Source organism: Ovis aries, chromosome 14, assembly GCF_016772045.2.
Source record: "Ovis aries strain OAR_USU_Benz2616 breed Rambouillet chromosome 14, ARS-UI_Ramb_v3.0, whole genome shotgun sequence".
Lineage (NCBI taxonomy): Eukaryota > Metazoa > Chordata > Mammalia > Artiodactyla > Bovidae > Ovis > Ovis aries.
In genome coordinates, this window is record NC_056067.1 from 37348714 (window position 1) to 37366491 (window position 17778).

Here is a 17778-nt window from a genome sequence, read left to right on the forward strand (position 1 = left end):
TGACCACTAGTCCTGATAGAGTTACAAAGGTCAGGTCACGGCAGGTCAAAGCCACAAAGAAGGCGGCCTGCTCTTGGAGTCTGCTGCCCTCCCAGAAGGGAAGTGCAGGTCAATAACTAAGCCACCTGTGGGGTCTGGAGGCTTTTTCAGTCTTTCTGCTTCTGACTGTGCCGTGGCCTAACCCTCGTGCAGCCCTGTCTGCTCTGCCCTTTACCCTGAACACGGCTGCCCTGGGAGTCCCGTGGGTACCAAGGCAGCCAGGACGGCACTGGGCAGCCCCGAGCCCCCCAGCACGGGCTCAGCCCTGCAAGGCAGATGCCCTTCCACAGGGCTCACTTCTGCTCCACAACCTCAGAGAGTTAAGGACACACAGAGGAAAAGGAAATGGCTGCCTTTATGGCTCCCCCAGGAGTGCCCGCTCTCCTGTGCATATGCAAACCACTCTTGGCAAGCAGAAGTTTAATTAAAAGCCTCTCAGAATCCCTCTCCAGCTGGGGTGGGCCCCGGTCACCGGGAGGGGCCTGATCAAGTAGATGTGAAAACACACAGACGAGAGGTCTTGTTCCCAGGAAATGTCATCTGGTCTGCCTCGCTTGGTGCCTGCCTTGCTCGGTGCCTGGCAGAGGAGGGGGGAAGGAGGCCGTGCCAGGGTGTTTGATGCAGTATCCATTGTCTACCTGAAAGATGCAAATGATATTCAAATTTGGCTCCAGTGTACAGGCTGCTTGCATATACCCCACAGCAACCCTCAAGCAAGTGACTAATGGGAACATGTGTTCTTTCTATTTTTATAAGCCTGGGAGAACAAGGGGATGGAGGGCTGAGCTTGTGGGGTTGGAGATCTCTCTTTTCAGCGGACCTGCGGCTGTCTGGAATGATAGTAATATCTAGTGACAGCTCCATGGCAGCGGCCCTGACCTGCTTAGATGCTCTGTTCCATGGAGGCCCGGAAGCTGAGGAAGCCACCCTGCCCTTCCCAGTCCTTCTCTCCAGCCAGAAGGTGTGGGACCCAGCGACGTGACGGGGCTTATAGGATGGGTCTCCCCGGTCGCCCCTTCCTGGTGGCTTGCCCAGGTGTGAGTCTCAGCTGGACTGTGTCTCAGTCATCACTAGTGGGGTGACTGTCCTGTACATCAGTATTGTTAGTGCGATAATGACCTGCATTGTTAACTAGGGGATTCATGGCTGTCTCTCTGTAAGGTCAGATGGGGGAGCTATGTCTGGCCAAAGCCTCTTACAGCCCAAACTGGAAAAAATCAGAAGAATGTTTCATCCAACACAATCTTAGTATCAAAAGTCCCTTTTTGCTGCTTAGTTCTCATTGCTGATAGGGTTGTGAAGGCAGTGATGGGCCCCCCTCAACTAGTATTCACACTTCGATCCAGTGAACAAGACTCACGTGGCAAAGAGGGCAAAGTAGCAAATGGGATCTTTTATATGAAAAGTGATCTTGTTGTGTGAATAACAGAGTGCAAGAATCATGAAATGCCAGCATTCAAAGGGATTGGGACAGACAGACTGGATCAGTGACCATCAAACAGAACTCGAAAAAACCTCTTCTGAGGGAAGGAAGTGCTTAGAGCTCTGGATTCCTTACCCCTTCACAAACTGTCTAGCTCCAGTTGATTTCTTTTATGTGTGTATCTCTGCATCCAGACTATAAAATGGAGTTATGTTTAACTCCAGTTCACTAATGTGCTTAGTCATGTCCCACTCTTTATGACCTCATGGATTGTAGCCCACTAGGCTCCCCTGCCCATGGAATTTTCCAGGCGAGAACATTGGAGTGGGTTGTCAGTTCCTTCTCCGAGGGACCTTCTTGACTCAGGAATCGAACCCGCATCTCATGCATCTCCTGTACTGGCAGATGGGTTCTTTACCACTTCACCTGGGAAGCCCCAGCTGACTAATAGGGGCTGCCTAAATTGTTATGATGAGGGTCCTAAGGCCAAGTCCTTGATCTTTGTAAAAGAGAACTGCAAGCATCAGGACTGAACAGTGATGAGTGTTAACCAGGCATTTGCTGTCCCTAGCATCAGTTCAGTTCAGTTCAGTCGCTCAGTCATGTCTGACTCTTTGCGACCACATGAATCGCAGCACGCCAGGCCTCCCTGTCTGTCACCGACTCCCAGAGTTCACTCAAACTCACGTCCATTGAGTCAGTGATGCCATCCAGCCATCTCATCCTCGGTCGTCCCCTTCTCCTCCTGCCCCCAATCCCTCCCAGCATCAGAGTCTTTTCCAATGAGTCAACTCTTTGCATGAGGTGGCCAAAGTACTGGAGTCTCAGCTTTAGCATCATTCCTTCCAATGAACACCCAGGGCTGATTTCCTTTAGAATGGACTGGTTGGATCTTCTTGCAGTCTAAGGGTCTCTCAAGAGTCTTCTCCAACACCACAGTTCAAACGCATCAGTTCTTCGGTGCTCAGCTTTCCTCACAGTCCAACTCTCACATCCATACATGACTACTGGAAAAACCATAGCCTTAACTAGATGGAGCTTTGTTGGCAAAGTAATATCTCTGCTTTTGAATATGCTATCTAGGTTAGTCATAACTTTTCTTCCAAGGAGTAAGCGTCTTTTAATTTCATGGCTGCAGTCACCATCTGCAGTGATTTTGGAGCCCAAAATATTAAGTCTGACACTGTTTCCACTGTTTCCCCATCTATTTCCCATGAAGTGATGGGACGACCAGATGCCATGATCTTCGTTTTCTGAATGTTGAGCTTTAAGCCAACTTTTTCACTCTCCTCTTTCACTTTCATCCAGAGGCTTTTTAGTTCCTCTTCACTTTCTGCCATAAGGGTGGTGTCATCTGCATATCTGAGGTTATTGATATTTCTCCTGGCAATCTTGATTCCAGCTTATGCTTCTTCCAGCCCAGCATTTCTCATGATGTACTCTGCATAGAAGTTAAATAAGCAGGGTGACAATATACAGCCTTGACATACTCCTTTTCCTAATTGGAACCAGTCTGTTGTTCAATGTCCATTTCTAACTGTTGCTTCCTGACCTGCATATAGGTTTCTCAAGAGGCAGGTCTGGTGGTCTGGTATTCCCATCTCTTTCAGAATTTTCCACAGTTTATTGTGATGCACACAGTCAAAGGCTTTGGCATAGTCAATAAAGCAGAAATAGATGTTTTTCAGGAACTCTCTTGCTTTTTCTGTGATCCAGCAGATGTTGGCAATTTGATCTCTGGTTCCTCTGCCTTTTCGAAAACCAGCTTGAACATCTGGAAGTTCATGGTTCACGTATTGCTGAAGCCTGGCTTGGAGAATTTTGAACATTACTTTACTAGCATGTGAGATGAGTGCAATTGTGCAGTAGTTTGAGCATTCTTTGACATTGCCTTTCTCTGGGATTAGAATGAAAACTGACCTATTCCAGTCCTGTGGCCACTGCTGAGTTTTCCAAATTTGCTGGCATTTTGAGTGCAGCACTTTCACAGCATCATCTTTCAGGATTTGAGATAGCTCAACTAGAATTCCATCACCTCCACTAGCTTTGTTCGTAGTGATGCTTCCTAAGGCCCACTTGATGTCACATTCCAGGATGTCTGGCTCTAGGTGAGTGATCACACCATTGTGGTTATCTGGGTCATGAAGCTCTTTTTTGTACAGTTCTTCCCTGTATTCTTGCCACCTCTTCTTAATATCTTCTGCTTCTGTTAGGTCCATACCATTTCTGTCCTTTATCGAGCCCATCTTTGCACGAAATGTTACCTTGGTATCTCTAATTTTCTTGAAGCTGTCCCTAGCATCAGCTTGCTTTAAAGAAAGGAGTCTGAGATTTTTAAAAGTTTAAAGACCATCACGCTCTGTTTTCTTGCATTTAGATAGGAATCTTCAGCCAAACCTAGGCAGAGATATATTTTGCTTTTAGTGACAAATTTCACAAATGCTCATGGTAACCTGTTATCAACTCAGCAACTCTTCACAACGTCTCAATGTGAGGAAACCAGGCTGCTGCCATCATAAAAATCAAATATCCATCTTCCCCTGGCCAGATGGAGGAGAATCTTGGAGATGGAATTAGGATCCCAAGGTTTAGTTTCTTCTCCCTTGCGGAGAGTCATCTCCACAGACACCATTAAAGGCCCCGGCTTGTCTTATCAAGGCAACACTGGGACATAATGATTGTTAGAGGTCAGGTGCTTCATCCATTTCCAGTGTTTTAAAGTGACTCTCCTTAACCAAACTTCTAAGATTTTCTCTCCCAAGGAACTAAATCATAGAATTATATATGAAAGATAATCATCACATCGTTTTTCTAAATACTTTTTGAAATTAGGCTTAAGTTAACGATAAGTAATTAGAGTAATAGATAAGAAAACATTTATAGATTATATGGGATAGTAGAGGTTTGTAAAGTCCTAGCTTTTCTAAGAATGTGAACTTTTTTGAAAACTATGAAGTAAAAGATGAGGATTTAAAAATCACATAAAATACGATCCCAAATTATTGTATATATGTATAGGGATATAACTGAAGGAGATACGGATATACACACATGAAATAAAAGAATGTCGATGGCGCTGTAACTGAGTAGTGGTATTGTGAGTGAGTTTTGGACTTTTTATAGCTTTTTTCTGTTTGACAGATTACCCTTATAATCAGGAAATGTTTACTTTAGAAAAAGCCTAGACTGCAAAAATATTCAGATACTTTATTCTTAAGGGTACCTCTGTACTAAAGTCCCTAGAATGAGGCTGTATTCGAGACAGCTATAAAAGGAAAGTGAAGTCAATTTTCTCTCAATACTATATCCACTTGGGGGTAGTATGCAAACTTCATTATTCATGCTAAAAGGAAACCCACACTTTCTCTGCAATTAGGTGTTTGGCCTTCTTTATCAGGAAATAACTTCAAATTTCTATCTGTCTCTGCCTATGTGGGGTCAGTCAAAATCCATGCCTTATCATGTCCTAAAGCAGCCATAACTGTGCCCTGCTAAAGCAGTCCTCCGAGTCCCCACCACATTCCAGCAGTGTGCTGGCGACCAGAAATATAAAGATACTTACAGCGGCATCCGTGCTTTGGAGGGACCTTTTGTTAAACTAAGAGAAACATAAAAATGCTAAAAATTAAAGGTAAATACCAGATGTCATCTGTTACTTACACTCTCCTAGGAAAACATTCATATACGTCATCTCACGTGTTCACCTAAACCTGCGCCATAGGCCCAGTCTCCACGTTTGTGAGAAGGAGACGACACCTCATCTCGGCGCTTGACACCTCCTCGGCGCTTGACACCTGGGCAAGGGACAGGTGGTGGAGCCAGAACCCAACCCTGTACTCACTCCTGGCTTAACTCTTGAGCCAAACTGATGTTGGCATACAAGAGGAAACCCTCGCGTCTCCCTGAAGAGTGTGAAGTGCCAGTGGAAAGGGTTCTTTTGGTCTTGGGTCCATTTTGTGTCCTGCTGTATCCCTCACATCTGAAACAGTGCCTGGCAAGCATGGAGAGTGGGTGCCCTGTAACCAAAGTGGGGTTGCCAGTTAGCAGACAAAATAAAGGACATCCAGTTAAACTGAAATTTTAGACAATCAGTGAATACTTTTTAAGGTGAAAAGTATGTCCCATACCATAGTTAGGATGTACTTTAAAATTATTCTTTGTTAACAGAAATTCACATTGTGCTGGACATCCTAGGATACCTGGCGACCCTGAGCCGTGACAGCCAAGGGCAGCCTGGTGGCGAGTTAAGTTGATAGTGGATTGGAAGGTGCTCACCAGTCACACAAGACAGTTGCAACCCGAGCGTCTGTGTGTGCTCCCTCTTTCGGGTAGTGGTTTGGATGACTACCAACCCTGTGGAGGGTGACGGGGGGAGCTGCCACTCCAGGGTCGGTGACTGATGAGAGCTGAGAAAGGAAGGAAGGCCATGTCCTACTTCTCAGGGGCCTGCAGTCTGTGCTAACGAGTTTCCTCCTGCAGACAAAGGGATCACCTTGGTGTATTGTAAACCAGGCAGGTGGCATACTCCCGCGTCCTTTACAGTGTGACTCTGGCCCCTCTTGGAGGGTGGATTGGAGCCCAGTGACTGGAGGCAAATATGGAGTCAGTATGGAGGCAAATGCAATTGATTGGGGTTTGAGGATGGAGGGGAAGACACACCGTCGAGGACAGCTCTGATAATCAGTAACTTCAGAGTTACTGATTAACTGATTAGTTACTCTAATCAGTCTTCAGAGCCCGGCAGAAGGGCCTACATGCTTTCAGAGCCCTGGATTCTCCTCCCAAGCTAGTGATAACCTTGTGGGCTTAAATGGAGAGCACAGGACGTATAGGGGATGATGACATGGAGTAATCCACATCTATTCAATCTGTCTGTCTGTCTATTAACTTATTTACGGTGGGTAAATGAGGAGAAGGCAACAGATGGAGTCAGGAATGGACATGACCCCCCATTTACTCTGCTGACTCCCCTTGGCTTAAGGAAACATAGCTGTTCCCCTGCCCTACATGTCTGAGTGACCCAGGCTGAACTGGTTGCTGGGGGCAGATGCATTCGTAATGGAAGAGGCAAATTCACTGTTGGGGGTTGGAGGGAGGGTGTCGCGTGTTCACTGGATCAGGAAGGAGGAGGGAGGCATTTGCTTCTCCAGTAATAAGATTGTCAGGGGCCCTTCCTGGCCTGAATGGACCGAGGAAGGCTGCCAGGATGGCAAGCTCACTCTTCTTAATTAGCACTAATGCAGTCGAGGCTGTTTTCTTAGCCTGACCAAAGGGAATAGTAATTAATATGGTGGGGGAGACAGACGGAGAGTTCAAGGCCGGCATGTGTGCCCCCGACCCTGGGGTCACTGGGGAAGGGGAGCCTGGCAGACAATAGCCTGGATCCCACAGGCCTAGACAAAGGCTGGCCCTAGTTCTCGAACTCCAGCTCACTGTGGCCTCCCCATTAATGTGAAATCCTGTCTTTCCACTTCCGGAAATGGGACTGGCTTATTAGACTTGCCAGCTAAGGCATGTGGATGTGTGTGTCTATGTATGTGTGCGTGTGTGTGTGAAGGCATAATTGTTCTCCCACTTAGACTACTACACAAAGCCTGGAGAGCTCTTCACTCCAGTGCTAGCGTGTGGCTCCAGCTGTGGGGGCGGGCCATGCTGGATCTGTGTCCCCACCAAGTACACAGGTCCTACAGCACCCGCTTCACCCTGAAGTTTGCATAGCATCTTGGGCCTAGGAGCTCAGAACCAAGCATGGCCTTTTGCAAGCTGGGAAGAGGAGAGAGCTGGACCTGAGGTGCCTCTGCAGCCAGCAGACTAGACAGCAGACTGGGCAGCAGGCAGGCTGATTGCTGTAGGACAAGGGCTAACAGGGGTGGCCCACCTTCCAGGGAATCCCAGAAGAAATGCAGAATAGGAGTCGATGGAGTGATGGTGAGTGGAGTCTAGATGGTTGCCTCCCTCAGTAAGGATGACCTCACCCCCCTTGAATGACAGGTGGACAAGCAGAGCCACAGATAAATGAAAATACTCTGGACTCTCAGTATTTCTTCCCTGTTTTAAGATGTTGATTTTCCCAGAGATGAATTTGATTCTTTTAGATTTTTGCCCTCAACTTTCCTTAGGCTGGTTCTTTTTTTTCTCTTTCGTTCTTTAATTAAATACTGCTGCCTAACTCTTTCAGGTCAGCAGCAATGTCACTAGCATCAGGCATGAATCATGGCCAGGCTGACATTTTAAAAATGGCATCGTCAGGGCAGCGAATGCAGGCCAGACACCCAGGCACAATGGCTGGACCCCGTAAATTACACTAAAAGTCTAATCAGAATAATCAACACGCTGACATCTTTATGCATGTGGGCAGGACTTGGGGAAGAGAAAGGCTCTGCCTTGGATTTTGCTGAGATTTCACTTGCAGCAGATTCTGGTGCTTTTGAGGATACAGAGAGAATCTTCAAGGTGTGTCTGTTGAGTGCTCTGTGACCTCTTTCCTCACATTTACGTTTGTGATAAAAACAGATATAATGAGTGTCTGCCGAGAGTGTGTTGGTTTGTATGCAGCTCATGCAGCAGAGTCATATATTTTTTCCTGAAAACATCCCACACACACATATTTCTTCATCAGTATAGGTGCCCATGAATGGCTCTCGCTCTTACACACACACACACACACACACACACACACACACACACACACACACAAGCCTTGAGCATTCATGGAAGTTTCTGGCTAAAGAAGTCTATTCAAACTCTGTCTCTAAGAATGGTTTTCATAATTCTTACCTAAATTCTTTACTAGTCCAACTTAATGGGACTTCCTAACGCCAGACAGGACAGCCACCATATGGCCAAGGGCGTTTATCACCCTGCACACTAGATTTTAGTTTTTTATTTTTCTTTTTCTCTCCTGGGTTCCTTTCTCTGCCAGTCTCAAACTCTATCTCACTTGGGCTTCATGTTTCTTTGTTTGCAAAAGAAAATCCTCTCCCAAAATGTCGGGTTCCTTCCTTCTAATGGAAGGCATGGGGTGGGGGAGTGGAGAGAATGAACTCTGGGCCATACATATGCAGAAAGATCGCCTCCCAATGATTAATTGGCCCCACCCAGTCACAGGCACAGCAAGCCCATTTGTCACCAGCCCACCTCTGGTCATTATAGCCAGGCCTCCCAGAGCTTGTGGGCAACCCAGTATACACCATCTGGGACCAGCCCATTGGTACCCACTGAGCTGCGGCCAGCCAAGGACCAAGGGTGAATGCTGTGGGCTGGTTGGAATCAAGGAGGGGTTGGGAAACGAAAGAAAAAAAGAAGAAAGAAAAAGTGAGAAAAAGATGACTCAGTTGACACATGAGATGCAGAAACATTTTCTTAAAAGGTAAAGAAGTAGGTTCTGTTTTGCTTGGCTTGATTTCTCAAACATTTATTGAGCACCTACTGTGTGCCAAAAATGAGCAAGACGTGGTTCCTTAATCTGGCACTAGAGACTGTTGATGCTATTGGAAGTACTTGGATAGCTTTTGTCCACCGGGTTTTGCAGTGATTTCAGAAGATACAACTCATAGTCATATGCTAATCTTTCAGACTGGGAAACTGAGCCAAGGTCACCGTGATTTGCTCAGGGCCATGCTGGGAGCGATGGTGACAGCACTTCCTCTAGTGCTACTTTTGCTGTATCACACACAGAGGGTATCTGCCAAGACCTGGTTCTGTCATACCCTTGGGCCCTCCAGCATATCCTGACCAAACTCTTCGACTACTGGTCATAAAAACGTGGGCTGTGGTTTAGGTTTTGACTTTTTTACTCATCAACTGTAGGACCTTGGGCAAGTCACTTTACCTTTTGCATCCTCGGTGTTTCCATCTATAAAACGGGCTTCATACCCTTAGAATGGTGGTGATTATATGACATCATAACTTGGGCCATTGTGCCTGGCGCAGATTAAGCAGTTAGTAAATTGCTAGGTATGTCAGGTACGTGTATATTTATGTACAAACATTCTGTCCAGGCTGGACCTTCTGGGGCCCCAGCATGGGCTCGCACCCTGAGCTGCAGTCTGGGCCAGCAGTGAGCACAAGGACAGATGTCCCATGATGCCATTCTCAGAAGGAGGTTTCCTCAGCTTCTCCCTGTCCATCCTCCCATCACCAATCCCTCCTTAGCTGTTGTTACAATGATCCCTACAGCCAAGCATTTGTTCAATAAGCACTTGTCAATGTTACTGCTGGGAAGCACTGTACTAGATGCTGTGGGGCAGGCAGGCAAGGTAGGAAGAAGGACAGGGCAGTGAGAGAAACTGAGGGCTAGAGTGGGTGGAGACAGGCAGGACACAGTCTTGAAGCCCCCATTATGAGACTTCCATCTATGTGTCCTGGTTAAGAAAGCTCCAGATAAGAAAATCCAGCCCAGTGAAACAATTTCAGAAAAGGGAGATTCTTAAAGAATTACATACATGTTTTGGCCAAAGGAACAAAGATGACTGACTTGGTCAGTAGCTCACACTACTTGATAGACAAGCTGATTGCAGAGTTCCTTGAAATAACAAGCTGCTTTGGAGAGTTTGATGATAATTTTTCGTACAAAAATATTGACAGCTTGGATTGTTGGGTTGCTCTACTTGTGAGCATGCCTGTGGGAAACACCAGAACAATTTCTAAGGTACCAGAGGCCACCAGAGAGGAAAGGGATTTGTTGAGTATCTTCTATGTACGAAGCAGTGTGTTGTGTGTGTGTGTTTATGTGACTGACCTCATTCAAGTTATACAGTAATTCAGGGGGGGTAAGCACAATTATCTCGATTAGCAAATGAGGAAACTGAGGCACCCAGTGACTAGTGAGTGGCCTGAAACCATTCTGTTAGTTGGGATGTCTTTGGATGAAAGTAGTTTAAAAAAAAAAAAAACTATGTCTAATTGGCTTCAATAATAAAAAGTGTCATCTCACCTCACAACAAGTTTAGCAATAGAAAGACTCTCTCTGATAAGTGGAGTCCGTGGTTCAAAGATGTCATCGATGGTTCCAAATTTTTTCAGTCTCTCCTGAATAATGCTATCCCCTAGGTTAGCTTGCCCTTACTTCAGCTCCCCTTGAGGTTGCCATCTGAACACAGTAAGACCCAATATGGTCCAGAGGTAAAAAAGAGAAGCATCAATTTCTAGGTCTCATTAGCACACCTTTTCATAGATGTCCCCAGCAGAAGGTCTTTCCTCTCACTTAGGTCAGATTTGGGTCACTTGACCACACCTAACCAATCCCTGACAAATGGATGAGATGTCCAAGACAGCCTAGACTGGGCAGAGGAGGTTAGGACCCCGGCTTACACACAGAAGGACGGCCACAGGATGACGCAGGGAGAAGACAGTCACGACAAGCCGGGAGAGGCCTTACAAGAAGCTCACCCTTCTAATACGTTGGCCTCAAACTTCTACGCTCCAGAACTAGGAGAAGATTTCTGTTAAGCCACCTAGTCTATGTAGCTTTGCTGTAGCAGCCCTGACTGACTAACACAAGTGGAATGTCAGTTTTTGCGGTTTTCCTTCCATGCATAGTATTCACTGGTGACTGGAAACCACAGGGAAGGTAGAGGGAGTTAGGAGCCTGAGTACTAACAGGCAGAGGAAAATGGGGAGGACAGACTAGAGAGTATTAGGTAGGCAGTGTGGATGTGCTGTGGCAATTTGATTCCTTCAGACCTAAGCCTAGTCCCTGGAACATTCACAGCACCACAGACCTACTGTGAAGTTCAAAAGGAAAGTTGCTTTGGGTGCAAATATAAATTGAATTGGGAAATGTTCTCTTTACTCTTTAGTAACTATGAAATAAATAATTCCTGTGTTTTCTCTGTGCCAATTGGTACCAACTGCACCAGGGCAGTGAGAAGGAACAAACATTGTAACCCCTGCTTTCAGGGAACTGGTATTTTACTAAAGGAGAATGAGTTTTCCATGACCAGTGAGGGGAAGGTTAGCATCAGAAATCTGGTTGCCAGCCTCCAAAATTCTATTGTCAGAAAGTTTATGGTACACTGGAGTCATTGCTCTTTGTAAAGACAAATGGCCCCATTCAAGGGTCAAACAGAGGAAAACCTCTGCAGAACTCTTCTCCCCAATAGAAAAAGAAAGCCATCTTCTTAAACCATTGTTTTAGTTCCATAAATTATGTCCTTGTGCTTCCTAAGTGAAGAACAAATATATCTTTGGGTTTGAAGTAGAAATAAGTGAAAACAAGGATTTCTAGGAAACAAATACATTTCCTATTTGTCTCTGCACTACAGAGGAAGAAACATGCTTTTCTGACAAGGAAACCACAGGCAAGTGGCGGGTCTTACTACATAACTGTGATTAGTACTGGGATCTCACTGGTTTTCCTGGAGAACTCAGGAGATTATTCCAGTTGAAGGAATCTGGGTTGGTTTCATTTGTGGCTTTTCTATCAAATATATAGCTTTACTTACCTGGAAGAGGTCGAGGCAAAGCATTGCCTCAAGTCTCACCTTAGGTGTGTGCTCCTGGAGAGGAGTTCAGATCCTGCGTAGCATCCTTCCCCTGCCAAGCTGAGGCTGTGGACAGAAAACAATGGTGACCCATCTAAAAACAAACCTGGGGCATCCAGAGTCCCATCCAAAAGCATATTCTGTATCAGTCAAGCCCAGATGGAAAGGGGGATTTATGGTAGTTCAATAAAGATGGCAATTTATTTGGAATCTCCTGCCTAGAATTTCTTGCCTTTTTCCCCCTTTTATTGGCGTAAAAGGTTTTTAACATTTACTTTTCCTCATTTACCACTACGACAGGGATGTTTGGATGATGACTTTAAGTGAAATATGTATGCATCCTAAAGATATTTATGTAATTTAGCAAAATTACTTTGTAGGTTTTTTCCAAAAGAATCTGCTCAGTTCATGTCTTGCTAACACCACAAAACATTTTACTAATCACACCCTAATGTGGGAACGAACACACATTACTTAAACACACCAAATATGTGAACATAAAAATAGTGTTTAAAATATCTCTTACACAATAAATTATGATCACTATGTTAAAATACCAATTTCTAGAGAAAATTGATTTAAGAAAAAAAGCTAATCACAGGACCCTGTGAAAGCAGGCTTCTTTTTTTTTTATTTTTTTTTAGTATCATTTGATGTTCAAGCCAGGAAATTCATGCTGTTGTTTCATTTTGTGTTCCATTATTTTTTCCATTCATTTGCTGAACAATCATCTTCTGAAACATCCCACTTCTGCAGTGGTATCAACTGGCGTGATACCAAAAAGATGTAAATGATTTAATTGAATTAGCTTAATTAGGTAAATTAACAGTTAAGCATATCACACACAAGCTTGTTCTGTTTATACTACGTTATGGAGATAATTTAGTGAGGAGGGAGAATGGGCATGACCAAAATTCCAATGCAGTGAGCAAGATTAGCTGGCAGTGGAGAAAATACAAAGATAACAGTCTCTGGAATTAAATCTGGATAAATAATTTATGCGCTGGATTCATTATGTAGTTTGAGTTTAGATAACGACCAGTTGATAGTCAACGAATGTGCAAAAACAGAGAAAAAGTCTGAAGGCAACCACAGTGCCTCTAACCATTCCTGAAGCATACCCCCAGGAAAATTTCAACATCCCCTGGGGATTCAGACAAATCGAGGCAATGAAAGTCAGTCTGGCTAGCCATAAATCTGTAACGAAACAGAACAAAACAAATAAGACATAGTTTGACTGTTTTCACATACATGCAATTAAGTAAAATAAAACAAGGCTTCTCAACTTAGGCACTACTGACATCTTTATTAGGGGTGGGGAGACTGTCCACGCACTGTCCAGTGATTAGCAGTGTCCTGTGAATCTACCCACTGGATGCCGGCAGTACCTGTCTGCCTCCAGCTGTGATCGTCAAAATGTTTCCAAACATTATTCAATGTCCCTTGGGTAGGGCGACCAAAATCACCCCAGTTGAGAACCACTGAAATAAAACAATTGGATATTACCTAACACATATCTTTAGGACTACTGCTTTAGTGAATCATTCACAAAGAACACTGCAGCATTTCTAGCACTTATACAGGATGCTATACAAAATTTGAAAAATATTGATTTGAAATATCCTGTTCTTTCTCATCTATCCATTCACTCATCCATTTGGCAAGCAGATCTTAAGACCCAAGCATAGCGTTGCAGTGGATAGAGGATATCAATGCCTTCATGGGCACGGAGCAGCTGGCAGACCTGGGAATGAAGAACCACACAGCAGAGAGTAGATACTGGCAGGTGTAGGAGGCTCAGGAAAACATGTGTCTTTGTGAGAATGCCTCAGCCTTGGGTAACTTGCTTTTAGCTTTATTTGGCAGAATACAGGGCCAGTAAGGTGGACAGGTGCCACCACTGTCTTTAAAAGTTGGCTAAAACGTCAAGTGGCAATGTGAGAAGTTGGGGGGTTTTAAACAAAGAAGGGTCATTGGTAGTCAGCGCTGACTTCTGGAAATAGCAAAGGTTTTAAAGACACACCCACACAGGTGAAATCCTGACTTTGCCACTCACCAGTTGGGTTACTCAGGCAAACTTGCAGACTTCCGAGTCTCATGTCCTCTCTAGATGGAAATAATACTAATTAACTTATTGCAAATCTTAAATGAGGCTGTCTAGGTGAAACACCTGCTGTGGAATCTGCCCCATAAAAGCCACCCAATAATTATCAGTTCTGCTTTCCTTCAGTAGCCAGTCCGTCCCACATAGACTTTTCTCACGAAGAATGCAATGGAAAGCATGTATTTATGAGGTCTGCATGTTGTATTGTACAACCCCAACATCTGGGTTGTATTGTTGAATGCTTGAAGTTGTCCAAACCTTGCCACTGGGTTTTGTTTACTCTAAAGCTAAGTGTTTAAATCCCTTAAATTAGTAACGTCAGTTTGACGTTCATGTTAATCTTCCATGAGATTTTGGGATCTGGAATTGGGAGGTGGTTTTCTCCACCACATCCACGGATCTGGAGGCAAATGTAGTTGTTATTACCACGGGAATCAGGGAGAACACAGAAAGCACCCACTGGAAGAAAGGCTAACTTTCTATACAAAGGGACTGAAGTGTTTTGCTAAGCAAGTTTCTGGCAACTTGTCTTGAATGAGGGTATTTTTATTCTATTCGCAAATAGCAACAACCTAACAGAGGAGAAGGGAGACCTGTTTTGCATTTGGAAATACCAACAAAACCACATTCCCACCCCTTCTGCTAATTGATCACTAACATACACTGAGCTTTGTAAATATAGTGGGATGCAGGACTAAGCTATTTTCTTTGGTATCTGGCATGTGTCTTTCTCATACACACGCTCGGCAGTGATATATCTACAAATGAAGGGGACGTTTCCGAGAACACGTTTCATTGTCATTAACACATACACCTCATGTGTTAAATGCTCAAGACGAAGATGGCCTCTCCCTTACCCCGACTCTTGGCTGGACGCTCCCTTCCTCTGCTGTCCTGTGATAATAGGATTCCCCTTTTCAGGTGACTAAGCCCGGTGAGCCTCGGGGGGGGTACAGTCTTTAGAGTGGCTGGTCTCAGACCTAGTCACCCCTAAAGGCACTTAACATCCCCATGTTCTGCTGGCCACCAGCTGCAGCTGATGAGGATTTCAGAATTTTCTCTAATCCCTTGCACACCCAGAGGCCTGTTCTCAGAAGTTTAACTTGTATGTGTTATGGCTATAATAGCATACACATTCACGATAACCCAAGAAGGAAATGACAGATTCTCAGTAGCCTCAGGTTGTGGAAGGTTCTAGAAGAAATAGTCAGCTGCTGTGCTACATCTCTATCCCATTACCCACTCCCTTTCCTCTCCCCACCTGCCCCAGTCTTGTCTCTCCATAAAAAAATTTTTTTTAATTCTTTTAGACTTAATAGAAAAGCTCTAAAAATACTTCTGAGTTTTCATATCCTCTTTACCCAGCATCTCCTCGTGTCAACATCATATATAACCAAGGTACAGTTATGACAACTAGTAAGTTAGTATCAGTACAGTACTGTTAACTACACTGCAGTCTTTCCTGGTAGTCGCCCGTCTTCCCCCGGATATTCTTTTCCTGGCCCGGGAGCCCACATGGCCTTCACTAGTCATGTCTCCTCTGTTTCTTCCAGCCTGTGCCAGTCCCTCAGTCTTGCCCTGTCTTTCATAACTTGGACCCTTTTGTAAAGTACTGGCCAGTTACTTCACAGAATGTCCCTCTATTACTGTGAATCTGACGCTTTCTCATGATCAGAATGGGGCTATATGTTTTGCCTAAGGTACCCCGTGGCTGACACCATTTTTTTAATGGAAAGAAAGAAGGAAAAAATGACAAAAAGTGATAAAAGAACCCAGAAAGGTTCTAGTCCAGGCTTACCATGTTACTTCACACAGGTCACAGTTCTTTCTTTGAGCTTCAGTTTTCTCTTCTCAGAATGACATCTCTAAGCCCCTTCCAGCTTTCACATGCTATGATTCTGTGACAGGAAGTGGGTTGTGATAGAATTTGCAGCTGGTATCACCAAACAACTCAACAGTGAGGCGGACTTAGGGTGGCAACAGCCACAGACAGGGAAATTCAAGGAGAAGGGGAGGAAATGGTCCATGAATCTTTTACAGGCACTGGTGATACTGACATTAATAATACTTTCCACACCAGGAAACACATTGGAGGGGAATGCTAAGGTTTGGGAAGGAGGCAGCCCCATTCGGGATGAGGTCTTTTATCTCTGCCGGCCCTTGAAACAGATGAATCAGCCCTTTCTCCCCAGACTGAAGACTCCATAGTGCGTGTTTCCACTCTCGGTTTCATTACTTTGCATCAGGCTTAATATCCATTTAAGGCTTAATGGTTGCAGAATTACACTGGATATAAAATATAGTTTTTAACTGGATAGTTTAAGAGCTGAAGTTTTTTTCTTATCCTCTCTGTAAAGCTCACAAAACATTCAGACCTCAAAACTAAAAAAAAAAAAAAAAAAAAAAAAAAACAACTCCTAATCTCTTATTAGCAAAGTCTGTTTCTCTGATTTCCAACCCGTAACAATTTGTACTGATATTTTAAGTATACAGTTAGAGATTGCAGTTTATTTTGCCTGTCTTTTAGATATATCAGACATCATTTAAAAATAAAAAGGCTGAGGGAGAAACATTTGTGACTATGAAAGGGAGAGTTGGCTCCTAGAGTTAAATGTGAATGCTGGGTGGGACGAAACCCCCAGGAGGTGATCATGGGCAGCAGTCTCTGTTACAGAGAGAGAAGACTCCAGAGATAAGGAAAATTCAAATCAGTCCCCTATTCCTTTAATTTGAGCCAGTGTTTGTTAAATTCCTTTTCCCAACTAGTCTCTTGTCAGATCTGCTAGCAAATACAGGAGTGCATTGGTTTGAGATCATATCTCTTAATTCCTCATTTTTAATAAGAAATTTTTGAAATTTTGCTGTACAGTTGCTTTTGGTAAATATAATTTGAAAGGTTACAGGGAAAAAGAAGTGGGAGAATGAGTAGCCAGTTTGTCACCCATTACCATGAAGTTTCTATGTTATTGATTAAACTGTGAGTTTACTCTCTTACAGACAGGGACATGTATCTGTTAGTCACTGCTGTATCTCGAAAGCCAGGCATGGTGCCTGGCATGTGGTTGGTGCTCAGTGAACCCCTGACACATGAATAAATGGTTGATTATAGAAAATATCTCAGTGTGAGTTGCATCCTAAGCCGTGTTCCCTTTCATTTACCTTTGAGCTGATGATTGTAGGTGGGAGGTAATCTTACAGGAATAATTACACATAAGGGTTATATATATATATATAATACTTTGTAACAATTCTTATCAAAATGCATTTTGGGAGAGTTAAAAGATATTATTCAATGAAAAGATTCAGTGGTCGAAGTTTGAACTGTAAAGTTTAAGAAGTTTTTTTGTTTTGAACTACAGGACTTATCAGAGCCTTTCATACTTTGAATGAGTGTTGGGACTTACAAAAGAGCCATGAAACAGCAGACTTTTGAATATTATTTTTCTTTCTTATAGCATCTTTTATGTAATTATCAAATGAATACAGTCTGAGAAACATTAATAATATACAGAGCATTTAATTTGGGCAAATCATCCTAGAATGGTTATTTTCTATCTTTTCGGTATTTGACTTTGTTCTAGTTACAAATGTACATGAATCAAATGTACAACATGCCCTCAGTACTCAAATACTTGTTCGGTGAATGAATGAATGAGTTAATGAATGAGATTAGTGACTATATCAGATTAATATTGTTTTATATATATATGATATAGGGAGTAGCATCA

The 17778-nt window shown here is 43.8% G+C and overlaps 1 long non-coding RNA gene across 1 annotated transcript; it reads right to left on the minus strand.

Annotated features, from left to right (window-relative positions):
• Window positions 1–375: 375 nt before the first annotated feature.
• Window positions 376–5499, minus strand: LOC121816422 (uncharacterized). Its single transcript, XR_006056028.1, has 2 exons — window positions 5304–5499; window positions 376–677 (listed from the first exon to the last, which is right to left on the minus strand). It is a non-coding gene; the product is annotated as an uncharacterized LOC121816422 (long non-coding RNA).
• Between the last annotated feature and the right edge of the window lie 12279 nt (window positions 5500–17778).